Source organism: Bombina bombina, chromosome 2 (genome assembly GCF_027579735.1).
Source record: "Bombina bombina isolate aBomBom1 chromosome 2, aBomBom1.pri, whole genome shotgun sequence".
NCBI classification, from domain to species: domain Eukaryota; kingdom Metazoa; phylum Chordata; class Amphibia; order Anura; family Bombinatoridae; genus Bombina; species Bombina bombina.
In genome coordinates this window covers 484,065,415-484,080,589 of record NC_069500.1, presented here as the reverse complement: position 1 = coordinate 484,080,589, position 15,175 = coordinate 484,065,415, and the positions used below count along the sequence as shown (strand labels likewise).

Genomic DNA, 15,175 nt, shown 5'->3' with positions numbered 1-15,175 from the left:
TGGGTACATAATAGAATAGTTCTAGTATTTCAGCACCAAATTTATTGGTGTCATTCATGGTGATAACATATTTTTATAAACTAAATCTGAATAGCATAATTCTATTTAGGTTCCTGTGAATAATTTCTTAAATGTAACATTCACCGCAAAGGGATTAAAAAATCAGTAGAAGTGCTGCTTGGGACCCGCAGTGCACTGCTGCTCCTGAGTGGAACCGGTCTGAGTCGTACGGATTAGAGCATGTCGTTTTTCCAATATTATTGCCCTTTTTATTGATATTGCTGTCTTCTTGAAAAGTCATTTTGTGCACTTCAGTAGCTTGTGCGATATAGAGCAAGAGCTGTACATTTTCTTTTGCAAGATGTACCGAGTCCATGGTTTCATCCTTACTTGTGGGATATTATCCTTCCTAACAGGAAGTGGCAAAGAGAGCACCACAGCAGAGCTGTCTATATAGATCCCCCCTTAACTCCACCCCCCAGTCATTCTCTTTGCCGGCTCTAAGCAGGAAGGGTAAAGTGAAAGAGGTGTTAAACTGTTAGTTTTATTTTATCTTCAATCAAGAGTTTGTTATTTTTAAATGGTACCGGTGTTGTACTATTTACTCTCAGGCAGGAGATAGATGAAGATTTCTGCCTGGAGGATGATGATCTTAGCATTTGTAACTAAGGGTCCACTGCTGTTCCCACAGAAGCTGAGGAGTACAGGAAAACTTCAGTGTGAGGAACGGTTTCTTGCTATGCAGCAATGAGGTATGTTCAGTCATTTTTTCTGCAGAGACTTGATAACTCAGGCTGACAGTATTCCCATTAGGGGAAAGGGAAGCAGTAATCCTAGTTTTATAAGGGGTATTACTAGCTTGCATAAAGGGCTAAACTTATGGGCACTCAGTTTGAATATGATATATAAGGCAAACGTTTGTGTGTTCTGGGAGTACTGTTTATTTTTCTTAAGGGACAACTGTTTGAGGGTACACTTGGCTTGTTTGGGGTTTTTTATAACCCACATGGCTTAAAAAAAAACGTTTTGTAGATTTTGGTATAGGCCCTAGCAACATCGAGTGAGATGGGCAGGGCCTATTTTCGCGCCTCAGTTGCGCATTTAGTTTCTGTAGACAAGCAGCAGGCAACAACACCGGAGGTCCTGGTACACTTCTGGGGCCTAGTCAAAGCTTTATCCCCACATTATCGTTCCCTATGGGCAGGTAGGCGCCACAGCAGAGCTGTGGCAAGGTGCTGACAGGGTTTTTTACCGGTTTTGGACACTTATCAATCCGGTTTTCTCATTTGGGGGTTTATTGCTTATTTACTTGTGGTGCAATCTTACTAAAACTTAGTGAGTATACTGTAATAATTTCGGAAAATTTGAGGCAATTTTAAGCAGTTTTGCAGTTTGTGTATGCCTTTTCTCTTGTTAAGTGTATCCAGTCCACGGATCATCCATTACTTGTGGGATATTCTCCTTCCCAACAGGAAGTTGCAAGAGGATCACCCACAGCAGAGCTTCTATATAGCTCCTCCCCTAACTGTCATATCCAGTCATTCTCTTGCAAGCCTCAACCAAGATGGAGGTCGTAAGAGGAGTGTGGTGTTTTATACTTAGTTTATTCTTCAATCAAAAGTTTGTTATTTTTAAATGGTGCCGGAGTGTACTGTTTATCTCAGGCAGTATTTAGAAGAAGAATCTGCCTGCGTTTTCTATGATCTTAGCAGAAGTAACTAAGATCCATGGCTGTTCTCACATATTCTGAGGAGTGAGGTAACTTCAGAGAGGGAATGGCGTGCAGGTTTTCCTGCAATAATGTATGTGCAGTTAATATTTTTCTAGGGATAGAATTTGCTAGAAAATGCTGCTGATACCGAACTAATGTAAGTAAAGCCTTAAATGCAGTTATAGCGACTGGTATCAGGCTTATTAATAGAGATACATACTCTTATAAAAGTGTATTTTAAAACGTTTGCTGGCATGTTTAATCGTTTTTTATATATGTTTGGTGATAAAACTTATTGGGGCCAAGTTTTTTTCCACATGGCTTTGATTTTTGCCTAGTAACAGTTTCCTTAGGCTTTCCACTGTTGCAATATGAGTGGGAAGGGCCTATTTTAGTGTTTTTCTGTGCAGCTAAAAATAGACAGACATTCAGCTTCTTCCTGCATGATCCAGGACATCTCTAGAGGGCTCAAAAGGCTTCAAAGTCGTTTTTGAGGGAGGTAAAAAGCCACAGTAGAGCTGTGGCAGTTGTTGTGACTGTTTTGAAAACAAAACAAAACGTTTTTGTCTTTTATTATTCAGTTTTGGGTATTAAGGGGTTAATCATCCATTTGCAAGTGGGTGCAATGCTCTGCTAACTTGTTACATACACTGTAAACATTTTGTTAGTGTAACTTCCTTTTTTCACTGTTATTTCAAATTTTGACAAAATTTGTGTTTCTTAAAGGTGCAGTAACGTTTTTTATATTGCTTGTAAACTTGTTTAAAGTGTTTTCCAAGCTTGCTAGTCTCATTGCTAGTCTGTTTAAACATGTCTGACACAGAGGAAACTACTTGTTCATTATGTTTGAAAGCCATGGTGGAGCCCCATAGGAGAATGTGTACTAAATGTATTGATTTCACCTTAAACAGTAAAGATCAGTCTTTAACTATAAAAGAAATATCACCAGAAGATTCTGACGAGGGGGAAGTTATGCCGACTAACTCTCCCCACGTGTCGGACCCTTCGCCTCCCGCTCAGGGGATGCACGCTAATATGGCGCCAATTACATCAGGGACGCCCATAGCGATTACCTTGCAGGACATGGCTGCAATCATGAATAATACCCTGTCAGAGGTATTATCCAGGTTGCCTGAATTAAGAGGCATGCGCGATTGCTCTGGGGTTAGGAGAAATACAGAGCGCGCAGATGCTGTAAGGGCCATGTCTGATACTGCGTCACAATATGCAGATCATGAGGACGGAGAGCTTCAGTCTGTGGGTGACATCTCTGATTCGGGAAAACCTGATTCAGAGATTTCTAATTTTAAATTTAAGCTTGAGAACCTCCGTGTGTTGCTTGGGGAGGTATTAGCTGCTCTGAATGACTGTAACACAGTTGCAGTACCAGAGAAATTGTGTAGGCTGGATAAATACTATGCGGTGCCGGTGTTTTCTGATGTTTTTCCTATACCTAAAAGGCTTACAGAAATTATTAGCAAGGAGTGGGATAGACCGGGGGTGCCTTTTTCCCCACCTCCTATATTTAGAAAAATGTTTCCAATAGACGCCACTACACGGGACTTATGGCAGACGGTCCCTAAGGTGGAGGGAGCAGTTTCTACTTTAGCAAAGCGTACTACTATCCGGGTTGAGGACAGTTGTGCTTTTTCAGATCCAATGGATAAAAAATTGGAGGGTTACCTTAAGAAAATGTTTATTCAACAAGGTTTTATTTTACAGCCCCTTGCATGCATTGTGCCTGTCACGGCTGCGGCGGCATTCTGGTTTGAGGCCCTGGAAGAGGCCATCCATACAGCTCTATTGACTGAAATTATTGACAAGCTTAGAACACTTAAGCTAGCTAACTCATTTGTTTCTGATGCCATTGTTCATTTGACTAAACTAACGGATAAGAATTCCGGATTCGCCATCCAAGCGCGTAGGGCGCTATGGCTTAAATCCTGGTCAGCTGACGTGACTTCGAAGTCTAAATTACTCAACATTCCTTTCAAGGGGCAGACCTTATTCGGGCCTGGTTTGAAGGAAATTATTACTGACATTACTGGAGGTAAGGGTCACACCCTTCCTCAGGACAGGGCCAAAGCAAAGGCCAAACAGTCTAATTTTCGTGCCTTTCGAAATTTCAAGGCAGGTGCAGCATCAACTTCCTCCGCTTCAAAACAAGAGGGAACTTTTGCTCAATCTAAGCAGGCCTGGAAACCTAACCAGTCTTGGAACAAAGGCAAGCAGGCCAGAAAGCCTGCTACTGCCTCTAAGACAGCATGAAGGAACGGCCCCCTATCTGGCGACGGATCTAGTAGGGGGCAGACTTTCTCTCTTCGCCCAGGCGTGGGCAAGAGATGTTCAGGATCCCTGGGCGTTGGAGATCATATCTCAGGGATATCTTCTGGACTTCAAAGCTTCCCCTCCACAAGGGAGATTTCATCTTTCAAGGCTATCTGCAAATCAGATAAAAAAAGAGGCATTCCTACGCTGTGTGCAAGATCTCCTTGTAATGGGAGTGATCCATCCGGTTCCGCGGACGGAACAAGGACAGGGTTTTTATTCAAATCTGTTTGTGGTTCCCAAAAAAGAGGGAACCTTCAGACCAATTTTGGATCTAAAGATCTTAAACAAATTCCTCAGAGTTCCATCTTTCAAAATGGAAACTATTCGGACCATCCTACCCATGATCCAAGAAGGTCAGTACATGACCACAGTGGACTTAAAGGATGCCTACCTTCACATACCGATTCACAAAGATCATCATCGGTTTCTAAGGTTTGCCTTTCTAGACAGGCATTACCAATTTGTAGCTCTTCCCTTCGGGTTGGCTACAGCCCCGAGAATCTTTACAAAGGTTCTGGGCTCACTTCTGGCGGTTCTAAGACCGCGAGGCATAGCGGTGGCTCCGTATCTAGACGACATCCTGATACAGGCGTCAAGCTTTCAAGTTGCCAAGTCTCATACAGAGATAGTTCTGGCATTTCTGAGGTCGCACGGGTGGAAAGTGAACGAGGAAAAGAGTTTTCTATCCCCACTCACAAGAGTCTCCTTCTTAGGGACTCTTATAGATTCTGTAGAAATGAAAATTTACCTGACGGAGTCCAGGTTATCAAAACTTCTCATGCTTGCCGTGTTCTTCACTCCATTCCGCGCCCTTCGGTAGCTAAGTGTATGGAGTTAATCCGGCTTAATGGTAGCGGCAATGGACATAGTGCCATTTGCACGCCTTCATCTCAGACCGCTGCAATTATGCATGCTGAGTCAGTGGAATGGGGATTACACAGATTTGTCCCCTCTGCTAAATCTGGATCAAGAGACCAGAGATTCTCTTCTCTGGTGGTTGTTTCGGGTACACCTGTCCAAGGGTATGACCTTTCGCTGGCCAGATTGGACAATTGTAACAACAGATGCCAGCCTTCTAGGTTGGGGTGCAGTCTGGAATTCCCTGAAGGCACAGGGATCGTGGACTCAGGAGGAGAAACTCCTTCCAATAAATATTCTGGAGTTAAGAGCGATATTCAATGCTCTTCTGGCTTGGCCTCAGTTAGCAACACTGAGGTTCATCAGATTTCAGTCGGACAACATCACGACTGTGGCTTACATCAACCATCAAGGGGGAACCAGGAGTTCCCTAGCGATGTTAGAAGTCTCAAAAATAATTCGCTGGGCAGAGTACCACTCTTGCCACCTGTCAGCAATCCATATCCCAGGCGTGGAGAACTGGGAGGCGGATTTTCTAAGTCGTCAGACTTTCCATCCGGCGGAGTGGGAACTCCATCCGGAGGTGTTTGCTCAGTTGATTCATCGTTGGGGCAAACCAGAGTTGGATCTCATGGCGTCTCGCCAGAACGCCAAGCTTCCTTGTTACGGATCCAGGTCCAGGGACCCAGAAGCGACGCTGATAGATGCGCTAGCAGCGCCTTGGTTCTTCAACCTGGCTTATGTGTTTCCACCGTTTCCTCTGCTCCCTCGACTGATTGCCAAAATCAAACAGGAGAGAGCATCGGTGATTCTGATAGCACCTGCGTGGCCACGCAGGACTTGGTATGCAGACCTAGTGGACATGTCATCCTTTCCACCATGGACTCTGCTTCTAAGACAGGACCTTCTGATACAAGGTCCTTTCAATCATCCAAATCTAATTTCTCTGAGACTGACTGCATGGAGATTGAACGCTTGATTCTATCAAAGCGTGGCTTCTCCGAGTCAGTCATTGATACTTTAATACAGGCACGAAAGCCTGTTACCAGGAAAATCTACCACAAGATATGGAGTAAATATCTTTATTGGTGTGAATCCAAGACTTACTCATGGAGTAAAGTTAGGATTCCTAGAATATTGTCTTTTCTCCAAGAGGGCTTGGACAAAGGATTATCAGCTAGTTCCTTAAAGGGACAGATTTCTGCTCTGTCTATTCTTTTGCACAAGCGTCTGGCAGAGGTTCCAGACGTCCAGGCATTTTGCCAGGCTTTGGTTAGATTTAAGCCTGTGTTTAAACCTGTTGCTCCCCCGTGGAGCTTAAACTTGGTTCTTAAGGTTCTTCAAGGAGTTCCGTTTGAACCCCTTCATTCCATTGATATTAAACTTTTATCTTGGAAAGTTCTGTTTTTGATGGCTATTTCCTCGGCTTGGAGAGTCTCTGAGCTATCTGCCTTACAATGTGATTCTCCCTATCTGATTTTTCATGCAGATAAGGTAGTTCTGCGTACCAAACCTGGGTTTTTACCTAAGGTTGTTTCTAACAAGAATATCAATCAAGAGATTGTTGTTCCATCGTTGTGCCCTAATCCTTCTTCAAAGAAGGAACGTCTTTTACATAATCTGGACGTAGTCCGTGCCTTGAAGTTTTACTTACAAGCTACTAAGGATTTTCATCAAACATCTTTCCTGTTTGTCGTTTACTCTGGACAGAGGAGAGGTCAAAAAGCGTCGGCAACCTCTCTTTCCTTTTGGCTTCAGAGCGTAATAAGCCTAGCCTATGAGACTGCTGGACAGCAGCCCCCTGAAAGGATTACAGCTCATTCTACTAGAGCTGTGGCTTCCACCTGGGCCTTCAAAAATGAGGTCTCTGTTGAACAGATTTGCAAGGCTGCGACTTGGTCTTTGCTTCACACTTTTTCAAAATTTTACAAATTTGATACTTTTGCTTCTTCGGAGGCTGTGTTTGGGAGAAAGGTTCTTCAGGCAGTGGTTCCTTCCGCTTAATCCTGCCTTATCCCTCCCATCATCCGTGTACTTTAGCTTTGGTATTGGTATCCTACAAGTAATGGATGATCCGTGGACTGCATACATTTAACAAGAGAAAACATAATTTATGCTTACCTGATAAATTTATTTCTCTTGTAGTGTATCCAGTCCACGGCCCGCCCTGTCCTTTTAAGGCAGGTCTAAATTTTAATTAAACTACAGTCACCACTGCACCCTATGGTTTCTCCTTTCTCTGTTTGTTTTCGGTCGAATTACTGGATATGACAGTTAGGGGAGGAGCTATATAGCAGCTCTGCTGTGGGTGATCCTCTTGCAACTTCCTGTTGGGAAGGAGAATATCCCACAAGTAATGGATGATACGTGGACTGGATACACTACAAGAGAAATAAATTTATCAGGTAAGCATAAATTATGTTTTTTTCTCTTAAAGGCACAGTACCGTTTTTGAAAATTGTGTTTTTTTCATTGAATAAAGTGTTTTCTAAGCTTGCTTGTCTCATTACTAGCCTGTTCAACATGTCTGACATTGAGGAAACTCATTGCTCAATTTGTTTAGAAGCCATTGTGGAACCCCCTCTTAGAATGTGTCCCACTTGTACTGATATGTCTATAAATTGCAAACAGCATATTTTGACTTATAAGAGTTTGGCACTGGATGATTCTCAGACAGAAGGAAATCAGGTTTTGCCATCTAGTTCTCCCCAAGTGTCACAACCAGTAACGCCCGCACAAGCGAATCCAAGTACTTTTAGTGCGTCTAATTCTTTCACCTTGCAAGATATGGCCTCAGTTATGAATACTACCCTCACAGAGGTTTTATCTAAACTGCCAGGGTTGCAAGGGAAGCGCAGTAGCTCTGGGTTAAGAACAAATGCTGAGCCTTCTGACGCTTTCGTAGCCATATCCGATGTTCCCTCACAAAGTTCTGAGGTAGGGATGAGGGATTTGCTATCTGAGGGAGAGATTTCTGATTCAGGAAAGATGTTCCCTCAGACAGATTCAGATATGACGGCATTTAAATTTAAGCTAGAACACCTCCGTTTATTGCTCAGGGAGGTTTTAGCGACTCTGGATGATTGTGACCCTATTGTAGTTCCAGAGAAATTGTGTAAAATGGACAAATATTTAGAGGTTCCTGTTTACACTGACGTTTTTCCGGTCCCTAAGAGGATTTCGGACATTGTTACTAAGGAGTGGGATAGACCAGATATTCCGTTCGCTCCCCCTCCTGTTTTTAAGAAAATGTTTCCTATATCTGACACCATGCTGGACTCATGGCAGACGGTCCCTAAGGTGGAGGGAGCTATTTGTACTCTAGCTAAGCGTACAACTATACCTATTGAAGACATTTGTGCTTTCATAGATCCTATGGATAAAAAAATTAGAGGGTCTCCTAAAGAAATTTTTTGTTCATCAAGGTTTTCTTCTTCAACCTATAGCGTGCATTGTTCCTGTAACCACTGCAACTGCCTTTTGGTTTGAGGCTCTAGAGGAGGCTCTTCAGGTGGAGACCCCACTAGATGATATTCTGGACAGAATTAAGGCTCTTAAGCTAGCTAATTCTTTTATTACAGACGCCGCTTTTCATCTCGCTAAGTTAGCGGCAAAGAATTCAGGTTTTGCCATTTTAGCGCGTAGAGCGTTATGGCTTAAATCCTGGTCGGCTGATGTGTCATCAAAATCTAAGCTTTTGACCATCCCTTTCAAAGGTAAGACCCTATTTGGGCCTGCACTGAAAGAGATCATTTCAGACATCACTGGGGGGAAGGGTCATGCCCTCCCTCAAGATAAGTCAAATAAGACAAGGACCAAACAAAATAATTTTCGTTCCTTTCGAAACTTCAAGGGTGGTCCCGCTTCCTCTTCTCCTGCTGCCAAGCAGGAGGGGAACTTTACTCAATCCAAGCCAACCTGGAGACCTAACCAGGCTTGGAACAAGGGTAAACATGCCAAAAAGCCTGCTGCTGCTGCGTCTAAGACAGCATGAAGGGGTAGCCCCCGATCCAGGACCGGATCTAGTAGGGGGCAGACTCTCTCTCTTTGCTCAGGCCTGGGCAAGAGACGTTCAGGACTCCTGGGCTGTAGAAATCGTAACCCAGGGATATCTTCTAGATTTCAAAGATTCTCCTCCAAGGGGAAGATTCCATCTTTCTCAATTGTCTGTAAACCAGACAAAAAGAGAGGCGTTCTTATGCTATGTAGAAGACCTTTTTACCATGGGAGTGATCTGCCCAGTTCCGAAAGCAGAATAGGGACAAGGTTTCTACTCCAATCTGTTTGTGGTTCCCAAAAAAGAGGGAACCTTCAGACCAATTCTAGATCTCAAGATCTTAAACCAATTCCTCAGAGTTCCATCCTTCAAGATGGAGACCATTCGGACTATTTTACCAATGATCCAGGAGGGTCAATATATGACCACCGTGGATTTAAAGGATGTGTATCTATACATTCCTATCCACAAAGATCATCACCAGTTCCTCAGGTTTGCCTTTCTGGACAGGCATTACCAGTTTGTGGCTCTTCCCTTCGGGTTGGCCACAGCGCCAAGAATCTTCACAAAGGTGCTAGGGTCCTTTCTGGCGGTCCTAAGGCCGCGGGGCATAGCAGTGGCGCCTTATCTAGACGACATCCTAATTCAAGCGTCGACTTTCCAACTAGCCAAGTCTCACACGGACTTAGTGTTGGCCTTTCTAAGATCTCATGGGTGGAAGGTGAACGTGAAAAAGAGTTCTCTTATTCCCCTCACAAGAGTTCCATTCCTGGGAACTCTGAAAGATTTGGTGGACATGAAAATTTTTCTGACGAAGGTCAGAAAATCAAAGATTTTAACCACCTGCCGAGCTCTTCATTCCATTCCTCGGCCGTCAGTGGCTCAGTGTAAGGAGGTAATCGGACTTATGGTAGCGGCAATGGACATCGTTCCGTTTGCTCGCTTGCATCTCAGGCCACTGCAACTATGCATGCTCAAACAGTGGAATGGGGATTATGCAGATTTATCTCCTCAGATAAATCGGGATCAAGAGACCAGAGACTCTCTTCTTTGGTGGCTGTCACAAGATCACCTGTCCCGGGGAATGTGTTTCCGCAGGCCAGTGTGGGTTATAGTGACGACGGACGCCAGCCCTCTGGGCTGGGGTGCAGTCTGGAATTCACTGAAAGCACAGGGTTTGTAGACTCAGGAGGAGGCCCTCCTACCGATAAATATTTTGGAATTAAGAGCGATATTCAATGCTCTTCAGGCGTGGCCTCAGCTGGCTTCGGCCGGATTCATCAGATTTCAGTCAGACAACATCATGACTGTAGCTTATATCAATCATCAGGGGGGAACAAGGAGTTCCTTGGTGATGATAGAAGTTTCCAGGATAATCCGATGGGCAGAGACTCACTCTTGCCATCTATCAGCGATCTATATCCCAGGGTTAGAGAACTAGGAGGCAGATTTTCTAAGTCGTCAGACTTTTCATCCAGGGGAGTGGGAGCTCCATCCGGAGGTGTTTGCTCAACTGCTTCAGCTATGGGGCACACCAGAATTGGATCTGATGGCGTCTCGTCAGAACGCCAAACTTCCTTGTTACGGATCCAGATCCAGGGATCCTCAGGCAGTACTGATAGATGCTCTAGCAGTACCCTGGTCGTTCAACCTGGCTTATGTGTTTCCACCTTTCCCTCTCCTTCTGTGTCTGATTGCCAGAATCAAACAGGATAGAGCTTTGGTGATTTTGATAGCACCTGTGTGGCCACGCAGGACTTGGTATGCAGACCTGGTGGACATGTCATCTCTGCCACCATGGACTCTGCCACTAAGACAGGACCTTCTGATTCAAGGTCCGTTCAAGCATCCAAATCTAATTTGTCTGCAACTGACTGCTTGGAGATTGAACGCTTGATTTTATCAAAGGTGGGTTTCTCTGAGTCGGTCATAGATACCTTGATTCAGGCTCGAAAGCCTGTCACCAGGAAAATCTATCATAAGATATGGCGTAAATATCTTTTTGGTGCAAATCCAAAGGCTACTCATGGAGTAAGATCAGGATTCCTAGGATTTTGTCCTTTCTTCAAGAGGGATTGGAGAAAGGATTGTTAGCTAGTTCCTTAAAAGGACAGATATCTGCTTTGTCTATTCTATTGCACAAGCGTCTGGCAGATGTCCCAGACGTTCGGGCTTTTTGTCAGGCTTTAGTTAGAATCAAGCCTGTGTTTAAACCTGTTGCTCCGCCATGGAGTCTAAATTTTGTTCTTAATGTTCTTCAGGGGGTTCCGTTTGAACCCATGCATTCCATAGATATTAAGCTTCTATCTTGGAAAGTTCTGTTTCTAGTTGCTATCTCTTCAGCTCAAAGGGTTTCTGAATTATCTGCATTACAATGTAACTCGTCTTATCTTGTTTTCCATGCTGATAAGGTGGTTTTGCGTACCAAACCTGGGTTCCTCCCTAAGGTTGTTACTAACAGGAATATCAATCAGGAAATTGTTTTTCCTTCTCTGTGTCCTAATCCTTCTTCTAAGAAGGAACGTCTGTTGCACAACTTGGACGTGGTTCGTGCTTTGAAGTTTTATTTGCAGGCAACCAAAGATTTTCGTCAAACATCTTCTTTGTTTGTTGTCTGTGCTGGAAAGCGTAGAGGTCAAAAGGCTACGGCTACCTCTCTTTCCTTTTGTCTGAAAAGCATCATCCGTTTGGCATACGAGACTGCTGGACAGCTGCCTCCTGAAAGAATTACAGCTCACTCCACTAGAGCGGTGGCTTCCACATGGGCTTTTAAAAATTATGCTTCTGTTGAACAGATTTGTAAGGCTGCGACTTGGTCTTCGCTTCATACCTTTTACAAATTTGATACTTTTGCTTCTTCGGAGGCTATTTTTGGGGGAGAGGTTTTGCAAGCAGTGGTGCCTTCCGTTTAGGTTCCTGTCTTGTCCCTCCCTTCATCCGTGTCCTAAAGCTTTGGTATTGGTATCCCACAAGTAAGGATGAAACCGTGGACTCGGTACATCTTGCAAAAGAAAACAAAATTTATGCTTACCTGATAAATTTCTTTCTTTTGCAATGTACTGAGTCCACGGCCCGCCCTGTCTATTCAAGACAGATAGTATTTTTATTGAAAACTTCAGTCACTTCTGCACCTTATAGTTTTTCCTTTTTCTTCCTTGGCCTTCGGTCGAATGACTGGGGGGTGGAGTTAAGGGGGGAGCTATATAGACAGCTCTGCTGTGGTGCTCTCTTTGCTACTTCCTGTTAGGAAGGATAATATCCCACAAGTAAGGATGAAACCGTGGACTCGGTACATCGCAAAAGAAAGAAATTTATCAGGTAAGCATAAATTTTGTTTTTGCAGTGGCTGTATTGCTCTGTATTATTCATGGGGACTCTCTTATATTTGTTAAGTAACTTTTAAATTTGTGTTTAAAAAATGCAGGATACAACAATATCTGTGTGACAAGATGTGTCCAGTATAAAATGTTTAGTTCTGTGCAATATATTTGCATGATTTATGTTGCCTCCTTTTCATGTCATTTATCTCTTAAAATTTAGCAGTTTCTAATTCTCAGAAATGCACCATGCTGACTTCTGAAGGCTAACTCTGCTACATATCTGCCCCTAAAGCCCAGATTAACTCCTCCAAATAAAGCAAATGGCAGATGGTGTTTTGCTATTGAAGAACAATTACAGTTAAAAGGATGTTACATTGGTTTAAAAATGTTTAGACTTCTCTGATATATTATACGTGCCCTGTCCGCTGCAGCTCGTCTCTGGTGGTCTGAATTCTTCTGGAGGAATTCAGCATTGCACACGAGCGCTTTTTTGCGCTCGCATGCAATCCCGCCCCTGCCCGCGCAAAGGCAATCACGCGCAGGCAGGAGTTGTCAATCTCCCTGGTCGGAAAAGACCGGGGAGATTGAATTTCGTTAAACAAGAGGTGGCGAAGACCGCTGCTTGTTAAATACGGTGTGCAGCCTTTGATACATCGACCCCAAAGTGTTTACTGTCCCTTTAATATCCCTTTAAATGCCCAGTTATTAGTTAAAGAGACATTCTATTGCAAAATTCTCGTTATAATTTGTTAGGGGATGTCATGTTAGCAATATTGTCCCTTCAATGCTATGTGTTTAACCCTCATAAACTTGCCTCTGATAGAGAAAGCTTGAGACGGGACTGCTCCTGTTTATGGCAACTGACTGATTACTCTCCTTACAGAAAGAATACAGTCATGGGTTTATACTTGCGATTGTGTCACTGGTGCAGACATTAACACTGGTCTATTTACGTGTGGTTAACCTATGTCTTAAGGTGGCACTCTGGTTTACCACCATACTTCTTGGTTTCTTTGGGAATAATTGTAGGGCTTTATCATTTTTGTTTCTTATGAATCCATAAGCCTTAATTGTTATATACAATATACCTCCAAAAGTATGCAGACACGACCATCACACCTATTTATTACATGGAAGATTCTTTAGTTTTTTTATGTTATGTATTGAAACTCAAATTGTTCACTTTTGCAATTTGGTGCTGTTTGCTTAGTCTGAACTTTCTCAGGTTTAGATTGTTTATTTCTGCTGAACCCAATGGGCTCCATGTACGAAGCAGCGAAAGCTGCTCCGGAGCCCTTGCGGGGCAGGTTCGCATATGCGAGCCTGCTTCCCGCAATGTAAGAAGCAGCGGTTATTAGACCGCTGCTTCTTACACCCTACGCCACCTCTGAGGTGGCGAGGGAAAATCACAGAGAGCTCGCTCTCGGTGATTGACAGTCCCTTCAGTCGCGCAAATGAAGGGGCTGGCATTACACACTCCGATGAGTGTGTAATGATACATACGGGCAAGCGGATCAACCGATTCGCCGCCCGTGTGTAGCGAAGGCGGGCGGACAGCTTCGAGTTGAGAAGCTGTCCACCTGCCGCTTAGTACATGGAGCCCAATGTCTCCTACGATTATGCTGTTCAGGCTATGCCACAGCCTTCTCCTTATACGTCCCAAGCCACAATGGCGTCACATGCGGTGCCCTGCAGTTCCTCGTAATCTCCTGGAGGATTTATTTGCCTGCAGAACTTTTTGCACAGGTACCTTCAGCAGTATCTGCAGCATTATCTGCCTTTCCTATGCCAAAAGGGAAAACGCAAGAGGAAAATTTGAGATTCAGATAATAAGGTTTCTGCTCCACAAAATATTTATGCAAAGAAAAATCTAGTGTACAATGTCCCTTTAATGCACTTTCCAGTTTACTACTATTAGTAAATGTACTCTGTTGGTATCCTTTGTTGAAAAGCAGGAAGGTAAGCTCAGGAGTCTGTGTGTGCCTGCAACATTAAATGGCAGCTCTTTTTTTTTATAAGAATTTTACATGTTTGCAAGAGCACTCGCTGTGTTCTGCATACCTAGGTATCTCTTCAGCAAGGAATACAATGAGAATAAAGCAAATTTGATAATTGAAGTAAATTCAACACTTTTTAAAAACTGCTCTGCCTGAATCACAAAATACTATGTGAACTATGTGTATTAAGCATAATTTGTCTTATTCTTATTTTGTCCATTCTAACACTAGTTTCCTGTGTCCTTCAATATGTCATTTTTAAAAGACCATTATAGTGACAATATTACAGGCTCTAATTTGTTAGGTCGGGTTACTAGCACTGCTGATTCGATCAGTGGCAGTTTCTGCTTGGAACCAGCAGTGCTCTGTGGCTCCAGAGTGATGATTAAGCTATGTGTTTAACCATATAAATTAGAATATGTAATGTTATCACTACAATGGCCCAAAACAAAAACCAGCTTTAGTACAAGGTTAAATGTATGTCATGTTTAGGAGCAAGCCAAGAATGTTTGCAAACACTAAAGTTAGAGCCCAGAAGTAAAATATTCAGAGCCATGCTGCCCTGTCGTGCAGCCGCACATATAAAGCCCAGCACCTGTGTTGTGCTTTGGTAATGGAATGCAAACTGCACTGACCCACAGACTTCAGCAAACAACCACAGTAGCAACACCTTTTTTTTTTAAATCTTCTTTATTAGTAAACAAAAGTCATAGTATATGGAAATGATACCTGCTGCTCTTCTAGACCTTCCACACCACATACCTTTATTTCCTTGATCATACTTCAACCTCACTGGTACCTCAGTAACCCCTCCTAGTATGAAACTTTTCCCAATTTGCATTCCCTTGATTGAAAAGTCTCTAAGTTCCTCAAGTCATTCCGTACTGATGTGTGTAGCCTTGCACTGACTAACATCCTCATTCTACAGGAGTACTGAAAATATTTAGTTCATTCAAAATAT

At 43.3% G+C, this 15,175-nt stretch overlaps 1 protein-coding gene across 3 annotated transcripts in view; it reads left to right on the top strand.

Annotated features, from left to right (window-relative positions):
• The window catches only part of TPCN1 (two pore segment channel 1), a 235,332-nt gene that overhangs the window by 26,242 nt on the left and 193,915 nt on the right, over positions 1-15,175 (top strand). The gene's annotated exons all lie outside the window — the stretch shown is intronic.